This window comes from Symphalangus syndactylus, chromosome 9 (assembly GCF_028878055.3).
Source record: "Symphalangus syndactylus isolate Jambi chromosome 9, NHGRI_mSymSyn1-v2.1_pri, whole genome shotgun sequence".
NCBI classification, from domain to species: domain Eukaryota; kingdom Metazoa; phylum Chordata; class Mammalia; order Primates; family Hylobatidae; genus Symphalangus; species Symphalangus syndactylus.
The window spans coordinates 87,321,082-87,336,819 of NC_072431.2; the positions used below are offsets into that span (position 1 = coordinate 87,321,082).

The following is a 15,738-nucleotide window of genomic DNA, read 5'->3' on the forward strand; positions in this document are numbered from 1 at the left end:
GAGGAAGGAGAACAGTCAGTCATAGGAGGGATTTCACCCATTATAGCACTGATGGTAAGATAAGAATAATACAAAGTGGTTGCAGGAGATTGGAAAATTCCAGGTGGCAGTTTCACGTGACTAGCAAAAGGACACTTGAAAGAGCTGCAGAAACTATGAGCTTATAAAATCCTGAAAAACCAGGGTGTGGACCAAGCTGGCTAAGACCGACTGGACCCAACATGGTGCTGGATTTGGCCTGGGTTTCTCCTAGAACCTCATTATACTCTCATTAACATCCTCAATCACACACCCACCACCCCGTGACAGTTCTGGGAATACCTATACTTGGTGTAAAAATGGGTGGCACCACAGTTCCGATAAATTTCTACCTTCTTCCAGGAATTTTCATGAATGTTCCACCCCTTGGTTAAAGAAATCCATAAAGGTAGCAGCCCAAATCCATGGGGCAAACTCTCTTTAATATGCCTGCACTTCCTTTTCTTGAGTATGTACTTTTTGTTTTGCAAATCTCCCAACTTTCACGATTTTTGGATTCATCTTCAAGTTCCTTCTCACAATGGTGTCAAAAGTCTGGACATTGGCTTGAGTCCAGGTCCTACTGGTATTTGGGGACCGACCCCAGTCCACCAGTATCAACGGTGCCAGCCTAAGAGATGGAAGTGATGATGCCTATGGGCTCTGCTTTCTGGGGCAGTAACACAAGAAGCTACCAAGCGGGGAGGGCTAGTGGCCGTTCAAGTTACCAGGCAGCTCTGCCGCCCTGTGGCTGTGTGGGCAACTTCCTGAGGCAGCCAGCCTTGCCCAGGGCCTGGCCCCCAGGAGACGCCTTTGTGTGTGGATGGGAGTTGAGAGCTCCTTTAGGAAGCCTGACAAGGTGGCACAGGGCCTCCCAGACTGTGCGACCTCACATACAGCACAGTGCACAGCCTTGCGAAGTTTATATTCCCCTTTTTAGACTGAAGCCCCAGTAACGAACACCATACCATTAACACTTCTTTCTTTTTTCTTGGGAAATAAATAGAATTAGCAATATGTGACAGTTATCTATTGCTATTAAGTCAGTCTTAGGATCTGGGAATCCTTCTATGTGGAAAGTAAATCATACTTGTGGCAGTAAGTAAGGGGAACACAGTGATTGCCAAAGTCTTGGGAAAAAAATCTCCCTCATTAAAAAACAGTCCTTCAGAGAAACCTTCATCAGACCTGCCTCAGATGAGGTAGCAGGGTACTGAATGCTGGTTGCCACAGCCCAGTTATTTTCGCTTAAGGAAGGTAATAAAAAGTGAATAGTGGCCAGGTGCCGTGGCTCATGCCTGTAATCCCAGCACTTTGGGAGGCCAAGAAGGGCGGATTACCTGAGGTCAGGAGTTCAAGACCAGACTGACCAACATGGTGAAACCCTGTCTCTACTAAAAATACAAAAGCTAGCCAGGCATGGTGGCAGGTGCCTGTAATCCCAGCTACTTGGGAGGCTGAGGCAGGAGAATTGCTTCAACCCAGGAGGCGGAGGGTGCAGTGAGCCGAGATCGTGCCATTGCACTCCAGCCTGGGCGACAGAGTGAGACTCCATCTCAAAAAAAAAAAAAAAAAAAAAAAGGTGGAGAGCATCCCCTTCCTCTTCTGTTGAAGCATTTTCCTGGTTGAATCCACAGAGCTTGGCCATCTTAAAGGATTTCAGAGAAAGGACAGGGCAGGGACTAGCCAAGAAAAGAAAGTCCCTGTCTCTGATTTGAGCAAGGTTTTGCGGAAAAGAAGGGTCCAGGGAGGCACATACACAGGTTTATGGTTTTTCTTTCTTTTTGGGGGTAGGGGTGGCTTTCTGGTAAAGACCGGAAAACCTGCTAGACAAATTCTAAATGAGCCGTAACACTAGCTTTATGGTTTTTCATACACTGCATCTGAACTGATCAGAGAATGAATGAGCATCCCAGATTTTTAAGGAAGAGAAAATCTCACTTTAGTTCAGCATTTTAAAAAATGCCTACTAAGATTAAGATTTAGTGATTAAATGCTGACTAAATACAGAAATTACCATGGTCTTATAAATCAAAAAACTAGAATTCCAAGCTGCTCAACTGACTGAACAGACCCTCCTCTTGGCCAAGAGGACCCAAAGAAACCTGAAAAACCAGTTCAGGCCATATGGGACACTCCTCATGATACCCTCCGCCCTTTGGAGTTCAGGCACAACTGACCAGCATTAACATTAAAAGAGATCCCAAGATTGACAGAACAGACTCTTTGCAACAATAAGATGCCAAATTCCAAACATGTTTGCATAGCATCATATAACACATAGCCAGTGCTGAAGCGAATCAAAGCATTTTACTCCAAAATATATTTTTTGACATATTTTGAAATGGCCCTGCAAAGCTGTCTCTTGTGGGGGGCATTCACAGTCTGTAGAGAATCTCCTTCCCTTACTAGGTCTTTCTGTTAGAGTACATAGTTAGGCAGACACAAGCAGGGCAGGAGAGGCCACCCAGGAATGTCAACCTGTAGCCATCAGGCGAAGGTCAGGCAGTTGTTAACAGTCTCTCTAAAATAATAATTGGTCGCAGCCAGTGCCAGGGAAAGGCAGTCTCCCACTAGATAGAAAACACATCAAGTGGCCAGGTGTGGTGGCTCATGCTTATAATCCCAGCAATTTGGGAGGCTGAGTTGGATCACTTGAGGTCAGGAGTTCAAGACCAGCCTGGCCAAGATGGTGACACCCCGTCTCTACTAAAAATATAAAAATTAGCTGGGTGTGGTGGTGGGCGCCTGTAATCCCAGCTACTTAGGAGGCTGAGGCAGGAGAATTGTTTGAACCCTGGAGGCAGAGGGTGCAGTGAGCCAAGATTGCGCCATTGCACTCCAGCCTGGGTGACAGAGCAAGTCTCCATCTCAAAAAAAAGAAAACACATTAAGTAAGATAGGAAGATATAATACAGATAATATTTTGGAAAAAGGGCATGAGATAGGAGTTCAGCAGGACTGGTTTCTCAAAATATAGGTCACGAAGATCCTGCTGATGAAACAGGACGCAGTAAAGGAGCCGGCCAAAACCTGACGAAACCAAGATGGCTACAAATGCAAATTCTAGTAGTCCTCACTGCTCATTATTCACTAATTATAATGCATTAGTATGCTAAAAGACACTCTCACCAGCGCCATGACAGTTTACAAATGCCATAGCAATGTCCAAAAGTTACCTTGTATGGTGTGAAAGGGGGAGGGACCATCGGTTCCAGGAATTCCCATCCCCTTTCCTGGAAAGCTCATGAATAATGCACCCATTATTTAGCATATAATCAAGAAATAGCCATAAAAACAGCCAGCCAGCAGCCCCTGGGGCTGCTCTGCCTATGGAGTAGCCACCCTTTTATGACTTTACTTTCTTAATAAACTTGCTTTCACTTTACCCTGTCAGCAGGCTCTTGAATTCCTTCCTGTGTAAAGCCAAGAGCCCAGGTGGCCTTACAGGCTGCATCCCAATTTTGGGGTTCGCCCTGTGACAGTAAGGATATAGAAATGTATGTACAACCTTAACAGATGGGGAAAGATATCTATTAAAATAAGATCTAAAAAATAAAGTATACCAAAATGTTGACATTGATTGTCACCAGCTGGTAGCATTAAGGAAAATTTTTTTTCTTTATCCTTTTCTATATTTTCCAATGTCCTAAAATAAGCATGCATAAGTTATTAATATAATTAGGAGATTTAATTGAACTTATTTAAAAAGAATCTTCAATAATGTACCACTTTTTTCTTTTTATGAAGTTTATCTTTATGTATTTAGTCATTTTTATTGATACATATTAGATATATGTATACTCAATGTAAATGTCATATTAGGTTGGTGTGAAAGTAATAATAATTTGGTACATTCATATAATCAAATCAGGGTAACTGGAATATCCATCAACTTAAATATTTACCTTTTCTTTATGCCAGGAACATTCAAGTTATTCTCTACTAGCTATTTTGAAATGTATAACCAATTAATGTTAATGAGTCACCCTACTGATCTATTAATACTAGGTCTTGCCAGGCGTGGTGGCTCACGCCTGTAATCCCAGCACTTTGGGAAGCCGAGGAGGGTGGATCACCTGAGGTCAGGAGTTCGAGACCAGCCTGGCCAATATGGTGAAATAATACAAAATACAAAAATTAGCCGGGCGTGATGGCAGACGCCTGTAATCCCAGCTACTCGGGAGGATGAGGCAGGAGAATCACTTGAACCCAGGAGGCAGAGGTTGCAGTGAGCCGAGATCACGCCATTGCACTCCAGTCTAGGCGACAAGAGTGAGACTCCATCTCAAAAAAAAAAAAGAAAAAAAAAGAACAACTAGGTCTCGTTTCTTCTAAATGAGTAATGTGCCACTTTTTAAAGGAGCACCAATTATTGGCTAAGCCATCAAAAACGTCTTTTGCACCTTGTGTTTCCCATTAGTCCTTCTATTCTACTGCATAATATGAGTTTGCTGTATTATTTGACATTATTCGATTCTGCTGAAGAAGACAAGAAAAGGAAATTAAGTGGATGAAATACATAAGCAATGTAAAAGCATACATGGTGAGTTAGCAAGTGGTTTGTATGCCACAGGAGAATCTCATAGTCTGTGTTAAGTCCCGACAATGAGTAAGCAAATGGCTTGCGAGACATCGGCAGAATTGATCGTATATGCTAAATACTGACAGTAAATTAGAAACCTGAAATGCTAAAAATAGAAAATGGAATATATGATGGCAAAAATGTGTTACTTAGAGCTAGAAAGGGATGGATAGACCAAGTTATGAGCACACACCTGTGGGTGACAGCTGGGTCACACCTGACATTGACTATCCACTGGTGACACCTAGTATGCCCCCATTCTGGCTCTGCATGTGTTTTGTCCAAGAAGTGTAATCAGAAAGCATGGCAGTTTAGCAGGTAACTGGCAAGCTACAGCTATAGGCTAGCTACATCACTGTAACAGAGCTAGTATATGTCAATGGCCTCAGATATCTTCTAGTCTGGGGGTACTCTTGCTCAAACTCAACTCTGGCCTCTTAATGACACCATCACTGGAGAAGGCTCCTATGACAGACAGACAGGACACATGAACTTTACCAGCCCAGGATTTAGGTAGTGTGTGCCTTCCTCCTGCATATATATATATAACCCAAGTGTGTTAATCTGCCCCATAGTTTTCCATTGTTTGCGTTTTATATTGATTTAGTAAACTGTGGGATTCAAGCATCTTAATTTGGTCTGTGAGCCTTTTTGTTTTGTGATTTCTGGGATACCTTGCTTGGTGGGTACTTGCACCAAGGTCCTTCCCTACACAGCTTATGGAAGGGGGAAAATATTCTTGTCTTTCACAGAATGCTATTAATACTTGAGACAGACTCCAATTTGGGATTTGATATGAAGACACACAGTGACTTATTAGCAGTCAGAAACAAGACTGGGTCTAAACCAGGAAGGAATAGTTTGCACAGAATAATCCCTTATAAACTTAGAGGCCTTGAATAAGGGAGGAGATGAGTTTGGAACATAGAGGGAGAACATTCTGGGAAGAGAGTCTATGTGCAAATGGGTTTTTTTGGAAAACTTAAGACTGCCCCATTTGGGATGGTTGGAGCATTTCTCAATCTTTCCTTTAGCAGCAAGCTCTCTGGTCCTTGGAGAGCGCGTAGAAAGATGAGGACTGAAATTATTCCACAAATACATCACCGGACAACTGAATACGTTATGAGAAATAGTTCTCAATTCATGGCTCCACTATGTCAATGTATTTCATTGTCATTTTTCCTTTGAAAATCCCTCAAGCTTATCAGGATTTAGTTGTACAATGAAGAAATACATTATCCCTCCCCTTCCCTACTGTGACTATAAAACACATTTCCGGCCAGGCCCAGTGGCTCACGCCTGTAACCCCAGCACTTTGGGAGGCTGAGGTGGGCGGATCACGAGGTCAGGAGTTCAAGACCAGCGTGACCAACATGATAAAACCCCGTCTCTACTAAAAACACAAAAATTAGCCAGGTGTGGTGGTGCGCGCTATAATCCTAGTTACTCAGGAGGCTGAGGCAGGCGAATCGCTTGAACCCAGGAGGTGGAGGTTGCAGTGGGCCAAGATCATGCCACTGCACTCCAGCCTGGGTGACAAGACAGAGTGTGACACCATCTCAAAAAACAAACAAAACAAACAAACAACAACAAAAATTTCCACAGCTGTGACCACGGGTGTGAGAAGGAAATGTCAGAAGTAAAGAGCATTCATTTGTTTTGAAAACAATCAGCAAGTTTTTCTCTCTGCCAATATTGGCTCCTGAAATATTGAATGTTACTAACCTTTCCCTTCTTAGAAAACAAAACAATACACAAAAAGCCCCGAGATTCAAAATACGTTGCAGGTCTGCTATTGTATTCTATGTACCAGGCACTTTTGGAACTGGGCAGTGAGGTGACATTTTGTGAGACGTATCTGCTTAAAGTTTGGTTAATTGCCAAGAATCTTGTTATCAACTTCCATTGGCAATTGTGCATTTAATACAACATGGTAGAAAGTCTCTTCTCCAGTGCAAAAAGTTTTCTTAAGTAATGAATCACTTAAAGACAATAAAATGCCTCCAGAAACTTTTACTTTTAACCCCATGTATTTATTTTTCATAATAAGGTCAAGTTCTCTCTCTCTCTTTTTTTTTTTTTAATGTGTTTTGCTGAATGGTATTCACATTATCTTTATGAGAAGAAGCAGCTTCATGATATCCAGGTCTAGGTTTTTCAAAGTAGAGTGAGCTCTTAAATAACTTAAAGTACTAGCAAAGTGACCTGCAGGCAATCTCTTTTTGTATTTTAATGATTTTCCAATAAGCTTTTGTAACAGTCTAATATTTTGCTATTCATTGGGTAATCTGTGGACCAGCAGTGTCCCTATCGCCTGGGAGCTAATTAGAAATTTGAATTCTCAGGCCCCACCCTTACCTCCTGAATCAGAATCTGCCCCTTAACAAGCTCTCTGGGTGGTTTGTGTGTATATTAAAATTTGAGTAGCTATGATATGGCTTATTCAGTTCCTATTTCAGTAGCAATTTTAAAAGAGATTTGTTCTTTCTTTCTGTCCTTATATTTTATAATATTATGTACTATTTAACTAAATTATGTCATTGTAAAAGTATTACTGGCATAAACAAGCTTGGGCAAACACACAACTGCCTCTGTAAGCATTCAACTCAACCGTGAGAAAGGAAGCGAATGAGTGTAGGATTAGCCGAGTGCACCTCACCCTGTGGGCATCACTCAGGATGTATTACAGAGGGAAGAGAGCTTCTAGGAATCCAGGGATTGGCTTAAATGTAGGCTGTTTAAAAGAACCAGTCCTATAATTGTAATTAATATTCACCGATGACTTTTCATGAATTGTTTCTAAACCCAATGACAAGATGGCAGGAGGTGTTAGCAGAAGGCACTGTACTGTTGGCCAAGTATCCCCAGTTCTTCCCCCTCCAGCTACTCGCAGGATTGCTCTTTCTGGCCAGATGTGGCGTGGGGGCAGGAGTCTCACCTGGCCAATGAATTATGAGCCAAAGTAACATGTGTCATTTCCAGCCAGTACATTTAATTTTTAGTGAACTTCTCAGAGCCCTCAATTTCCCTTTGGCCCAACAATATCAGAGGTGTCAGCTACGAGCCAGCAAGGAAACACCTCCAACATTTTAGTTGCCTATGATTCTGGGGTTTCTCACAGCAGAACCTAGACGGTGCTGACCGAGATAGTATTCTCACTTAGAGGGTACAGACCTAGGTTAGTGATTAAACTCAAGCACATCATCTACCAGGAGTTAGCTTTAAAATGCCTTCATGTAGATGGTGTGCTTGAGTTTAGGTGTGCTTCAGTTTAACCACTAACCTAGGGTTTGGTAAATGACACTGAATTTCCTTGATTTAAAATCCCCACACACCAATCATAAGAGTAGTTATTTAGCTCCTACAGGAGTCTTCCGTTCAGAATGTGGCTCTCCTTCAAAAATCTCAATCTAAATCTGTATCAGAGGAGATCGCTAGTTGATCTATGGGATTTGGAAATAACTTTTCATTAACCAGAGTATTGTACAGGCATCTCCAACTTGGAATGAATGGGGCTGAAGAAACCGGTGAGCCAAGAAAACAATCCCTTTGAAGAGACATCCTCAGTCTAGAACCACGTTCTACCCTGTGCCCAGAGAACATCCCTCACCTGATCCCACCACAAGGTAAGCCGCTCCTGTCATCAGGATATTTGTTATGTTTGTGCTGGAATTAGTCCTTCCTACAAGGTACGTGCTATGGTGCCAAAAAGGCAGCAGTGGGGTCTTCACGGAGTCCACTGATGGGACATTCAGCCATTTAGTGCCTGCTTGGTAACAGATGGTTGCACATGTGAAAAAATTCAGTCTGGGACTGACTTGTGCTGTAGCATATCACTTTTTCGTGTAGTTTTAGGGTAGGAGATATAGAGCGCTCATCTACCTCTAAATGTTGGAGCTCACCTATAATTACCAAAAGAATCGGATGATTATCAGAAGAACCTATTTGGTCAAACTAGGTGAGAAGGCACACTAATAGACAAGAAAGGCAAGCTTGAAGGAGTTGGAAATAAATCCAACTATTTAAAGGTTATCACAGTTAATATAGAAAAGCAAATTATAATATAAATGAAAAACCCAAATGCAATCACATAAAATCAAAATTTCAGGCCGGGCGCGGTGGCTCACGCTTGTAATCCCAGCACTTTGGGAGGCCAAGGTGGGCGGATCACGAGGTCAGGAGATCGAGACCACGGTGAAACCCCATCTCTACTAAAAATACAAAAAAAAATTAGCCGGGCATGGTGGCGGGCGCCTGTAGTCCCAGCTACTCGGAGAGGCTGAGGCAGGAGAATGGCGTGAACCCGGGAGGCAGAGGTTGCAGTGAGCCGAGATCGCGCCACTGCACTCCAGCCTGGGTGACAGAGCGAGACTCCGTCTCCAAAAAATAAAAAATAAAAAATAAAAAAATAAAATAAAATCAAAATTTCAGACAAACAACATAAGAATATTAGTAATAGAAGTCATAAAAATGATTTTAGAATGAGTAAAAGGTAATAGTGTCTAAAAGAATAAAATATAGATAACATAATGAACTATTAAAAAGTAAAATAAAAACCCTAAAATTTGAAAGCACGAATCAAAATAACAAAATGAGTTAAGTTACCTAAAATTATGGTATGTGGTGGTTCAAAATATGTCCACAGATTCTTTGACACGACCTTCAGCAGGTGGAGCCTAATTTCCCTCCACTTGAGAGGCTGCACTTAGTGACTCACTCCTAGTGAAGAGAATAGAGCAGAAGTGATGTGCGACTTCTGGGACCAGGTCTTAAAAGACATCATGACTTCTGACGTGCTCTCTTCTGTGATCATTTGCTCCAGAAGAGGCAACTGCCATGTTGTGAGGGCAACTGTGCAGCCCTACAGAGAGGTCCACATAGCAAGGAAAACAACCATGTGGTGAGTCCTCATAGGAGCAGACCCTGCAGACCAGTCAAGCCCTCACACACTGTAGTTTTGACTGACGTCTTGACTGCAACCTCATGAGAGACTGAGGCAGAGCCTTCCAGATAAGCCACTCTAGACACCTGCTCTCAGAAACTGTGAGAAAATCATCAATACAGTCATGTCACTTAATGGCTGGGATATGTCCTGAGAAATGTATCGTTGTGTGAACATCCCAGAGTGTACTTAAACAAACCTAGATGGTTCAGCCTAAGACACACCTAGGCTATATGATATAACCTATATAACTTATTGCTTCTAAGCTGAAAACCTGCACAGCATGTTACTGTTCTGAATACCGTAGGCAATTGTAATGCAATGGTAGTATTTGTGCATCTAAGCATATCTAAATGTACAAAAGGCACAGGCAAATTATGGTATCATAGTCTTTTTTTTTTTTTTTCTGAGATGGAGTCTCGCTCTGTCACCCAGGTTGGAGTGCAGTGGTGCAATCCCGGCTCACTGAAAGCTCTCCCTCCCGGGTTCATGCCATTCTCCTGCCTCAGCCTCCCGAGTAGCTGGGACTACAGGCGCCCGCCACCAAGCCCGGGTAATTTTTTTTGTATTTTTAGTAGAGATGGGGTTTCACCGTGTTAGCCAGGATGGTCTCGATCTCCTGACCTCGTGATCCGTCCGCCTCGGCCTCCCAAAGTGCTGGATTATAGCCGTGAGCCACTGCGCCCAGCCATGGTATCATAGTCTTAACAGGACCACTAGCATACCTAAGGCTCATCTTTGACTGAAACATTGTTATGTGGTGTAGGTGTGTACTAGCTACTTTAAGCTACTAACTTTTAGGTAATTTATAAAGCACAAACAGATAATGAGCACAAACTGCTAGAGCTGTGTTTTATAAATAAGCAAATAAATCATCTAGGGGTTAGAAATGAATCAGAGAAGGTGTGTTCTAATGGAATCCTCCTGTTTAAGAGAGGTGACCTCTAAGCATGAAATTCCCAAAGAAGCTCTATGACAATTATCTTGTTCTTGATCTTTGAGCAAGTGAGCCCTGGAAACCACCCGTTATCAAGGACCTACTGAGTAGTATAGGCCCATCCTCTCCTGCAATACATCTAAGGGTTCTTCAACTTACAACCTAACCCATATCCCATCCCAGCTTGCTGGAGCCAGCCAACACTGCCTTGTGAGAGAAGATTGTTAAATTTTCAGAAAGTTTGCATGCCAATTATTAAATAAAACCATGAAATCATTATTACAAATTAAATTATATAACTTAAAATTAAATTATATTAAAGGAAAATGTAACAAATACTCAAAACTCATTCTATCCAAATGATTTTACTACATTATACAGTCATCTGTGCTTTTGAAGTTATTCTGTGTGTACTGAATTTATATGATGGAAATTCTACTATTAAATATAGAAAAAAACCAAGCCAAAATGCTTTCTCCTACTCTCATACAATAATCAGCAAAGAATAATTCTGTGACCCTTGGCCACCAAAATGTGTGGGGATTTTTCCCCACCAAGTAGTCTTTCAGGGGATTCTCTAGTGGACACTAGCTGGGTGTCCTCCGATTCAATTCTGACACTCTACCTGGAGATAGCATCAGATCTCACAGATTGACGGCTCAGTCCCACAAGATTGGCCCCACTTCAGATACCAGTTGCAAGAAGCAGGCTGTTACCTATAATTCTGAGCCAGTTCCCACCATTTACCCATCGAGTTTGATTAATTTGCTGGAGGAGCTTATAGAACTCAGTGAAACACTTTATTTATGTTTACCAGTTTATTATAAAGGATATTGCAGATGATACAGGCGAACAGCTAGATGGAGGAGACACACAGAGCAAGCTCTGGGGCATGGGGAGTGGACCTTCCGTGCCCTCTCTAGGTGTGCTACCCTTCAGGAATCTCCCCATGTGTTCAGCCATCAGGAAGCCAGCCCCTTCCCTCCAACCATCCCTGTCCTTTTGGGTTTTTAATGGAAACTTCACTACACGGGCATTGATATGGTTTGCATCTGCGTCCCCACACAAATTTCATGTTAAAGTGCAATCCCCAATGTTGGAGGTGGGGCCTGGCAGGGGGTGGGGGTGACTGGATCATGGGGGTGGTCCTAATGGTTTAACACCATGCTCCCTTGGTACTGTATAGTGAGTGAATTCTCCTGAGATCTCGTTGTTTAAGGGTGTGTGGCACCTCCCCTCATCTGTTCCTCTTGCTCCAGCCATGTAAGACCTGCCTGTTTCCCCTTCACCTTCCACTATCACTGTAAGTTTTCTGAGGCCTCCCCAAGCAGATGCCAGCATCGTGTTTCCTGAACAGCCTGCAGAACCATGAGCCAACTAAACCTCTTTTCTTTGTAAACTACCCAGTCTCAGATATTTCTTTACAGCAATGTGAGAACAGATGAATACAGGCATGATTGGTTAAATCACTGGCCATTGGTGATCAACTCAACCTTTAGCCCCTCTCTCCTCCCCAGAAGTTGAGGCGTAATGCTGAAAGTTCCAATCCTCTAATGTACTTTCTTGTGACCAGCCCCTATCCTGAAGCTATCTAGGGACGTCCAGCCACCAGCCACTTCTTTAGCATATAAAAAGCACTCTTATTACTCCAGAGATTCCAAGGATTTTTAGAAACTCTATCTCAGGAAATTGGGATGAAGACCAAATACGTATTTCATAATATCATAGCTATGTAATGGTCTGCTACTGGGCATCTCTGCCCAACTCAGTGTTCAGTGGCATCACACTGATAGCTTGAAATTGGACATGGTGAGAATATAATGTAAGAATTGGCGGGGTGGTGGCTCACGCCTATAATCCCAGCACCTTGGGAAACTGAGGCGGGCGGATCATGAGGTCAGGAGATCAAGACCATCCTGGCTAACATGGTGAAACCCCATCTCTACTAAAAATACAAAAAATTAGCCGGGCGTGGTGGTGGGCGCCTATAGTCCCAGCTACTCGGGAGGCTGAGGCAGGAGAATGACATGAACTCGGGAGGTGGAGCTTGCAGTGAGCCAAGATCTAGCCACTGCACTCCAGCCGGGGCAACAGAGCAAGACTTTGTCTCAAAAAAAAAAAAAAAATAATAATAATAAAAGAATTGGCAAATGCTACAAATCACATCTTGATTTCTTGTTTTTTTTTTTAAATTGTGTAGTCTTAAAACAGTGATGAAGAAAATGTTAATAGCATAGATTGAACTTAAAAATGTGCCTACACTTGTTTTATTGTAAATAGCAAAAAAGAATTGATGATATATTCTTCCAGTATTCAGAAAAATTCTATCCTTAGCAAAATAGTTATCACATTCCAGAAGAATAAGTGAAGTTCCAATATATGTCTTATTAGTTAAGATAAATGAAAGTATCAAACAACATTCAATTTGAATTATACTCATTCATCAGTTGTAACCATAGATTGACTATGGATAGTCAGAAATTTGGCAAAAATCAAGGTAAACATTGTATGAAAATCAATTGACTTCACAGAATTTATATAAAGAAGATTTTATATTTTATTATTTGTAAACTGTGTGCTACACATCCTTTATTATCAGCAATATTTTTAAATAAGTGTATGTGTATATATATTCTTCTTTTTTCAAAAATTGTCAGGTTTTAAACATTTACCAGCATACCAATGACACTAACTCATGCTGACTATAGTAGATAAATTACTTTTCTTAATAATGAGTCTACATTGTGTATTGAGGGCGGAGGATGTTTGCAGTATCTTTACCTGCGGGCAGGAGCAGGAAAACTAGGAATAAGGGAGGAAAACCAGGTATCTATTCTCCAGCCTGGCTCCACCTACCAGGTCAACAGGGAAGTGAGACTTACGGTAGAAGTGGAACAGCTGTTTTCACAGGGGAAAGGTTTATGAGACTGATGTTACTGTAACTCAACTGTAACCTAAGTAGTGAGGCCAAGTGCAAATGGTAGATGTGTACCTACACAAAAGACTATCTTTTTTTTTTTTTTTTTTTTGAGAAGGAGTCTCGCTCTTTCACCCAGGCTGGAGTGCAGTGGCGCGATCTCGGCTCACTGCATATGCCTTTTCCCCCACAACTCTGTACTTACCCTCACAGAGCACTGTGCTTAGGAGATGCTCAAAAATATTTGATAAAAGCTTGCATTAAAATAAAGATATAGTGATAAAAATCAACATATAAAAATCAGTAGTATTTCTATGTGCTAATAGTGAACTGTCTGAAAAAGTAATCAAGAAAACTATCCCATTTAAAATATCTACCAAAAAAAAACTATTTCTAGGAAAAATTTAACCAAGGAAGTGAAAGATCTCCACATTTAAAACCATAAAACACTGATGAAAGAAATTGAAGAAGACACAAATACATGGAAAGATATCTCATGTTCATTGATTGGAAGAATTAATATTGTGAAAATGATCATACTACCAAAAGTGATCATACCACCAAAAGTGATCTACAGATTGAATACCCTCCCTATCAAAATACCAATGTCATTTGTCACATAAATAGAAAAAAAATCCTAAAATTTGTATGAAACCACAAAAGGCCTCAAATAGCAATCTTGAGAAAAAAGAACAAAGTTGGAGGCATCATACTACTTGACTTCAAAATATACTGCAAAGCTATAGTAACCAAAACAGCATGGTACTGGCATAAAAACAGACATGTAGACCAATGGAACAAAATAGCCCAGAAATAAATCCACACATCTACAGCCAACTGATTTTTCTATGAAGGGACCAAAAACACACATTGGGGAAAGGACAATCTTTTCAGTAAATGGAGCTGGGAAAACAGGACGTCAACAGGCAGAAGAATGAAACTTAACACTTACCTCTCACCATATACCAAAATCAACTCAAAATGGATTAAAGACTTAAATATAAGACCAGAAACTATGAAACTACTAGAAGAAAACATTGGGGAAATGTTTCATAACACTGGACTGGTTAAATACTTTCTTAAATAAGACATTGAAAGCACAGGCAACAAATGTAAAAATAGACAAGTAGAAATATATCAAATGAAAACACTTCCACACAGCAAATGAAATAATCAACAGAGTTAAGACAGAACTTAAAGAATATGAGAGGCCGGGCGTGGTGGCTCACACCTGTAATCCCAGCACTTTGGGAGGCCAAGGAGGGTAGATCACGAGGTCAGGAGATTGAGACCTTCCTGGCTAACATGGTGAAACCCCGTTTCTACTAACAATACAAAAAATTAGCCGAGTGTGGTGGTGGGCGCCTGTTGTCCCAGCTACTCGGGAGGCTGAGGCAGGAGAATGGCGTGAACCCAGGAGGTGGAGCTTGCAGTGAGCAGAGATCACACCACTGCACTCCAGCCTGGGCGACAGAGCGAGACTCCGTCTCAAAAAAAAAAGAGTACGAGAAAATATTAGGAAGCTATACATCTGACAAAGAGTTAATATCCAGAATATATTAGGAACTCAAACAAGTCAATAGCAAATAACCCAAATAATTCAATTTTAAAATGAGCGAAAGATCTGAATAGACATTTCTCAAAAGAAGAAATACAAATAGTCAACAAGTACGTTAAAAAATACTCAACATCACTAATCATCAGAGAAATGCAAATCAAAATGAGATATTGTCTCACTCCAGTTAGAATGGCTATTATCAAAAAGATAAAAGAAAACAAGTGCTGGTGGAGTGTGGAGAAAAAGAAACCCTTATGCAATGTTGGTGGAAATGTAAATTTGTACAGCCATTATGGAAAACAGTATTGAGGTTCCTCAAAAAATTTAAAATAGAACTACCATATGATCCAGCAATCCCACTGCTGAATATTTATCCAAAGGAAATGAAATCAATACATCCAAGAGATCTGCACTCCCTAATTTATTGCAGCAGTATTCACAACAGCCAAGCCATGGAAACAACCTAAGTATCCATCAAGAGATGAATGGATAAAGTATGGTATAAATACACAATGGAATACTATTCAGCCATATAAAAGAATGAAATGGTGTCATTTGCCACAACATAGATGACCCTGGAGGACATTATGTTAAGTGAAATAAGCCAGGCACAGAAAGACAAATGCCACATGAACTCCCTCATATGTGGAATCTTAAAAAGTTGATATCATAGAAGAAGAGAGTAGAATAATGGTTATCACAGGCTGGGGAGGTTAGGGGAGAGACAGGAATGAGGAGAGGTTGGCCAATGTGTTACAAAGTTACAGTTAGATAGGAGGAA

At 41.3% G+C, this 15,738-nt stretch overlaps 1 protein-coding gene and 1 non-coding gene across 7 annotated transcripts in view; both read right to left on the reverse strand.

Annotated features, from left to right (window-relative positions):
- The window catches only part of HECW1 (HECT, C2 and WW domain containing E3 ubiquitin protein ligase 1), a 473,895-nt gene that overhangs the window by 387,251 nt on the left and 70,906 nt on the right, over positions 1 to 15,738 (reverse strand). The gene's annotated exons all lie outside the window — the stretch shown is intronic.
- On the reverse strand, positions 1,814 to 1,875 carry LOC129490862 (U7 small nuclear RNA). Its single transcript, XR_008660345.1, has one exon. It is a non-coding gene; the product is annotated as a U7 small nuclear RNA (small nuclear RNA).